This window comes from Hibiscus syriacus, unplaced genomic scaffold, assembly GCF_006381635.1.
Source record: "Hibiscus syriacus cultivar Baekdansim isolate YM2019G1 unplaced genomic scaffold, ASM638163v2 tig00110332_pilon, whole genome shotgun sequence".
Taxonomy (NCBI): domain Eukaryota; kingdom Viridiplantae; phylum Streptophyta; class Magnoliopsida; order Malvales; family Malvaceae; genus Hibiscus; species Hibiscus syriacus.
Window position 1 is genome coordinate 3,892,875 of NW_024062688.1, and position 7,045 is coordinate 3,899,919.

The window sequence follows — 7,045 nt, forward strand, 5'->3', positions numbered from 1 at the left end:
GCTAAAAGATCCTGGCGTCGTTTCTCTTCCGTCATTGCGCCTACGATTGAATCCCTTTACTCTCACTTTCTTCCTTCTCTTACTGTGTATAGATTCTGCAGAAAACATATTTGTTTTCTCCTGTTTTCGTTGAGATTGCAACTTGGTTTAGTGTTTTTCTGTAAATACATAGAGAATAAGCTCATTTCAATGGCTCCTCTACTTTTAATATTGTGTCTTCCTTTCGCATTTGGTAAGTAAAAAGACTCACTCTCTGCCCTAAACGATGCTCTCGCATCTGACCCGTTCAATCCCCAGATCCTCGCGGTTCACGGCGAGCTTATTGAGGTAATCAGAGAGACAGAGGAGGGGCTGCTTAATCTTAAGCACGCTCGTTTACTTTGAGAAGCTGATTTAGTGTTATATGTTTCGAATCAATCAGTGTTCTGAAAGATGGAATCAAGAGATTTGGTTTCCTGGAATGCTATTATAGCTGGTTATGCGGAAAATGGTTATTGGCTGAGAGCTTTGGATTTGTTTCAGGAATTAATCTCCGCAAGTATGTTTGAACCAAATTCTACGACTCTTGTTAGTATTCTTTCTGCCTGTGCACACTTAAAGGATCTCCAGGTTGGAAAAGTGATCCACGAGTATATTCTTCGGCATTCTTGCTTATATGCAATTACACCAGTGTCAAATGCCTTTGTTAGTTTCTATGCAAATGCAATGACATATGAGCCGCATATCAGACATTTCTGATGATTCCTTGGAGAGACATGGTTTTATAGAATTCTATTCTTGATGCATTTGCAGAGTGTGAATATGATGCTCAGTTTTAGGGACATTTAAACTGTATGCTGATGGAAGGATTTAGGCCAGACTTCATCACTGTCTTAGCTATCATACAGTTTTGTGTCCACGTTTCAAGTCGAACGGAAGGAGGTATCGACACTTTCGATTCAAGTCGAACGGAAGGAGGCATCGACACTTCCGATTCAAATCGAACGGAAGGAGACATCAACACTTCCGATTCAAATCGAACGGAATGAAGCATCGGCACTTCCGATTCAAATTAAACAGAAAGATGCATCGCACTTTCGTTTCGAGTGTTTGTCTTTTCATCAAGAATGTTGAAGAAGTCGGGAGAATATTGGAATTTGAAGTCTGGAATACACGAGTGTATTCTAGAATATGCAACGTATGCATGTGCTCCTAATATGAGCATTGTGTGTGTGAGTGAGCTGTTGAAGTCTGTTATGAATGTTGGAGTCTGTTATGAATCTGTTATAGAGATAGAGTAAACTTGAAGGCACAACTTGTAACATCCCAAATCAGAGTTAGTGACTAAATTGCAAACTTTGAAAGTTTTATGTTCAATTTAGAAATGAAATTAAAAGTCTCGGGATTTAAGTAAAAAAATTTAATATTGGATTAAATAACAAAGATGGATGAACTAAAGGGGCAAAATGGTATTTTCATGGGAAAGATTTTTTTTATCTTCCCTTTTTGAGTATTATAAACGTGGGAAATATGAGAGAGTTCCAGACTTCTCTTCTTCATTCTCTTCTTTTCCACCGTGAAGCCATAAGCAAAGGTAAGTTTCTTCATTAGTTGATTATTTGTTCAACTAAAGGTTTGGTTATGATTATTGGATGATAATTAAGCTTAAGGAAAGCTTAAATCATCTTAAAAACAAAGGATGGTAGAATTAGGAGAGATTAAAGATTAAGAGTTTTTGAATGAAATTCTAGAATAGAGTTATTTACTCAAATTGGAAGATAAATTTGACTTGTCAATTGTTGAATTAAGAGATATGAAGTGATGGAATTGAATTTAGAACAAGAAGAAAAATTAGTGTGATTCTTGAATTCTATGTAGAGAATTAGATTTTGAAGTTAAAGATGTATTGAATGAGTAGTAATGAGTTTAAGCATGTATATGTAAGTTAAGAATAAGAAAGGGGATGATATATGAAGTGTTTGAGAGGAAATGAAGTAATTTTCGTGCTGAAAAATGATTTCTAGAATAGGGGGAATCGGTTCCCATTCAAAGGGGGTACCGATACCCTCTCAAACGACAGAATTCCAGAATGTCATGAGGGTATCGATACCCTCAGTAGAGAATCGATACCCCCTAAAGGAAAAATGTGAATATTGGTTTAATAAGTTCGTTTAAGTTGCTAGTATCCAATTACAAGGTATATGTATCTAATGATTGCCTCAAAATGTACATTTATGTAGATTCTGCGCATAAAGCAATTCCGGAACATTTGGCAAGTAAGATCGATCAAGGCAAAGATAAGAGATTGGAATTTACTAGTGAGGCCAAGGTGAGTGCATACTAGTAATATGTAGTGTTTAATGGAAATAAGACTTGCGATGAGTCTATTTCCTAGAGTAATATGCATGAAATCATGGACATGATTATGTGTTGTTATAATTATATGTGATTATCTGTATTACATTGATTGTATGTATGCATGACTAAAGATAATGATATGCTTTGTATATGCTATATGATTTATGTAAGACTTTATTATGTAATAATGGAAGAACATGAAATAAGTTATATGATAGAGTCATAAGAAATGAAATGAACATGAGAGAATAAGATAATCAAGTATAAGTATATGATATGGTATAAGTGATTATACGAGAAATGTTAGGAGACTCTAAGAGAATAGTATGAATTCGAGGGCATAAATAAGGATACATAAGTTATATAGGGAAGATTGATAAATTAAAGGAAACTATGGTTTATGTATTATAGTGAAGAGCTACAAAGTTTTATTAAAGAGTATTGTGGAAGTCATGAGAAATTGAACTAAATAAATAGATGGTTTATGTGAGTGGAAAAGGAAAATGATATAAAATAAGTGGAAATTATTTATAAGATAGCATGAGACTAATTGAACATGTAATATAAACTTTATAAAGGAGTACTTGGGTAAAATCATTATATGATACAATTATAGAGTATTACTATACAAATTATATTAAAATATGATATATGAGAATATGAGTAAGTTTATAGGATATTGATATGACATATAAGAATATATAAATGTATGATGATATGAAAAAGGGAACTAAGTTTAATGATGTTGAACTCTATGAGTAGAAGTTATGTGATTATAAGTAACATGATTATATGATCACAAGATATGAGATATATGAAAGAGAAAATATATGTTATATGAAATATTATATGACTATGCGATTATATGGAAATGTTCTACGCGTAAGTGAACCATGTGTTTATATGTATATGGGATATGTGATTTATATGACAACGAGCTATGTGAAAGAACTACATGACTATGTGTATATGTGAATGTATGTTAACATAAATATTAATGCCCATGTTATGTGTCATGAGAGCTAGGGGTATAGTTGGCATGCCAAGAGTCGAGGGTCTATGCGGTCCTTCGGGACATATATGTATTCTTTGGACCATGTGTAAAGTCTGGTGAGACACATACTTGATCCTTGGCATATGTATATGATTCTTAAGGAATTATATGTGGTCCTTCGGGACATATATGTATTCTTTGGAACATGTGTGAAGTCTGGTGAGACACATACTTGATCCCTAGTATATGTATATGATTCTTAAGGAATGATATGTGGTCCTTATGGACATTATTATATGGCACTACGGTGCAATTCTACGCGGCACTCCGGTGCAATTCTACATGGTACTTCGGTGCAATTATACGAGATGTGGTGACAGTATAGTACACAACCTCTATAGACTCACATATCTATAGTTCTCACATGTGTACATGGGCTTTGAAAAGAGAACATAATTTGATATAAGGATATGTGTATTTCTCGTGACATGGTAGAAGTGCATATATGTCATGGTGATATGAGATGTTATGAGTTTATGTATTATATGATTATAGAAATTAGTAATGTATTGTGGCATATTAAAATATAGATAATATGTTTATATTCATTATATGCTCATATGACGGAATTGAAGTAATGACAAGGGAATTAGTAAGGATAAACAGGTTGGTGATATGAGAACAATGTATATGATATATGTATATAATGTGTGATATGAATTGAATGATATGATATATGTGTGATAGGGGTTATGGTATCTGTTACATAATATACATGAATATATATTGATGTATATGTAAATGAGTTGTATAATTTGATAGCATAAAACAGTCATGCATGATTAGTGGGTATGAATTCCATTAGATGTGTTTTTCTTTATGCCTCACTAAGTCATCGACTTAGCGTGTGAGTGTTTCACACGCAGGTTACAGAAAGTGAATATGGAAGCTGTGAGGAGAAATACAGGTCATCATCTTTCTTACAAGATTTCAGATCAGAAAATAGATGAGTTAAATGATTTTTGTTATTTTGAATATAGTTGGCATGTACTAATTGATTGAGTTAAATATGCTCTGATCGATTTTGGTTATTGTTGTCAAATTATGTAACTAAACTGCTTTTACTTTAATGAAAGTTTTAAATTTTCTTTGAATTTTGTCAAGAGTCAAAGTTTGAAAAGTCAATGTGACACCTCAGACTCGTATCTGGGTCGGGTACGGGTTGGGGGTGTTACACAACTTCTATATAAGCTGGTTGTAATGCAGAGTATTTCTTTAAGGTTCAATAAAAAGCTTCATTCTATCATCTCTCTATCTTTAAGTTTCTTCCTTCTTCATTTGTTATCTGAGTCCACTATCTATCATCACTCTCAGTCTCCATGACAACATTCTCACACTATTACACAAACAACACCCCCCGTGAAAATTTCAACACTCTACATTTTCCCCGTAAAAATCCCATGAATTTTCTCTTCATTTTCCATGAAACCAAACAGAAAACCATGGCATGATGAATGATGAAACCCCACAATAACTTCCTCTACTTGTTATTCCTTTACATGCATCTCATTTATTTCCAATGAAATTTCCCTTTTTCCAATGGTAACCTGCAAGTGTTATTAGTTTACATGCATCTCATTTCTCTCCCATGAAATTTCCCTTTTTCCAATGGTAACTTCATGTTTCCATGCATTTCGCCTTCGTAAATCGAAGAACAAACACTTGAAAATACCTTCTTCATTGAGGTCGCAGTTGAATTCAGGTACGGTGAACATAGAGAAGAAGCGATTCGATAACTTGGAACCATGGTCGATGATTTTGTATTCAGATAACGTCGAGACATGGGAAGTTTCGAAAGAGGATCAAGAAGAATGGACCGCTGATCTTTCACAGCTATTCATCGGTAACAAGAACGCCTCTGGTGCTCATAGTCGGATTTATCAAGGAATTTACAAGCAGAGGGATGTTGCTGTGAAAATGGTGAGGATCCCAAACCAAATGGAAGAGACGAGGACGAAGCTTGAACAACAATTCAAGTCCGAGTTACTTTGCTCTCACGTCTATTTCATCCCAACATAGTTCAGTTCATTGCTGCTTGTAAGAAGCCGCCTGTGTATTGTATCATCACGGAATATATGTCACAAGGGACGCTGAGGATGTACTTGAACAAGAAAGAATCCTACTCGCTTTTGACCGAGACAATCCTGAGGTTGGCTCTAGACATATCCCGTGGGATGTAGTACCTTCATTCGCAAGGCGTCATACACAAAGGCCTCAAATCGAATAATCTAATTCTGAACAACGAAATGTGGGTTAAGGTGACAGATTTCGGTATGTCGTGTCTGGAAACACAGTGCCGGAAACTAAAGGGAACATGGGGAGTTGGGGACTTATAGATGGATGGCGCCGGGGATGATTAAGGAGAAACCGTATACTAGGAAAGTTGATATGTATAGCTTCGGGATCGTGTTATGCGAGCTCACTACTGTGCTGCTTCCGTTCGAAGGAAAGACCCCTGTATAGGCTGCATTCGCTGTGGCTAAAAAGGTTAGATATTCTTTCTTGTTTCTCAAGGCAACAGTCTGTTTGACTGATAAACCCTATGAACTGTTGAATTACCCCGAATGATTTTGGAATCCGAGAGCTTTCACTGAAAACCTATGTTTCCCCGACTCTTTAACATATATATACATTATCGAACTCTTCAGTGAAACATAATTCGAACTGCATATGATACACAAACATTTTCACAAAATGGTTTAACATTTCGTTTGGCAGAAGAACGACCTCCACTTTCCGGAGAGTTGTCAGCCAATACTCGCGCACCTCATAAAGCGCTGCTGGGCAGCGAACCCCGCGAAGCGGCCGAACTTTAGCGATATCGTTTCCTCCTTGGAAAAATACGACGAATGCGTTAGAGAGGGCCTTTCGTTAACTTCCCATTCGGGACTCGTCAATTGAAACACCATCATTGAACGGTTAAAGGGATGTGTATCTATGAGCTCATATATACCTGTACATGCCTAACTCTTATAGAGAAAGGTAATTTCTCTTGGCCTACAGCTCTCCAAAGGTCAAGATTACATAATAATTTACATTTTTTATGTTCTTTTAATTATCAAAGCCTTGGAGAATGCAGGTGGCTCATTAGAAGTGATTTAGGCTTTGAAGCCACTATTCTATTGTTTTTGTAAGGTATGGCTCATAAATATACAGGTAAAGAGGACAGGGGAATTGTAACATAAACCTAAACCTATAAGAATTGAATAAAATTTTCTAGCGCCGCCTAGGCACCGAGGATGTAAGCACATTGCTGAACCTCGTTAAAATTCTTGTGTTCTTTCGTTTACTTTGCCCGATTTATCAACAATTGGTATAAGATGTCAGGAGCAAAATTCGAAGTTTCGAAATTTGATGGTCTGGGTAACTTCGGATTATGGCAAATGAGGGTGAAGGATCTGTTGGCGCAGCAGGGGATCCTGAAGGCTTTACGACCTACAAAGCCGGCGTCGATGGAGGAGGAAGATTGGGAAGAATTGCAACAACGAGCGGCAGGAACCATACGATTATGCTTGGCGGACGAGGTTATGTATCACGTCATGCATCTATCGTCTCCAGACGAAATTTGGAGGAAGTTGGAAAGTCAGTTTATGTCCAAATCCTTAACGACAAAACTGTATCTAAAGCAGCGGCTGTATGGGCTGAAGATGCATG

General features: G+C 36.2%; 1 pseudogene; it reads left to right on the forward strand.

The window, feature by feature from the left end:
* Window positions 1-4,999: 4,999 nt before the first annotated feature.
* LOC120119873 lies at window positions 5,000-6,514 on the forward strand (annotated as a pseudogene).
* The last annotated feature ends 531 nt before the right edge of the window (window positions 6,515-7,045 follow it).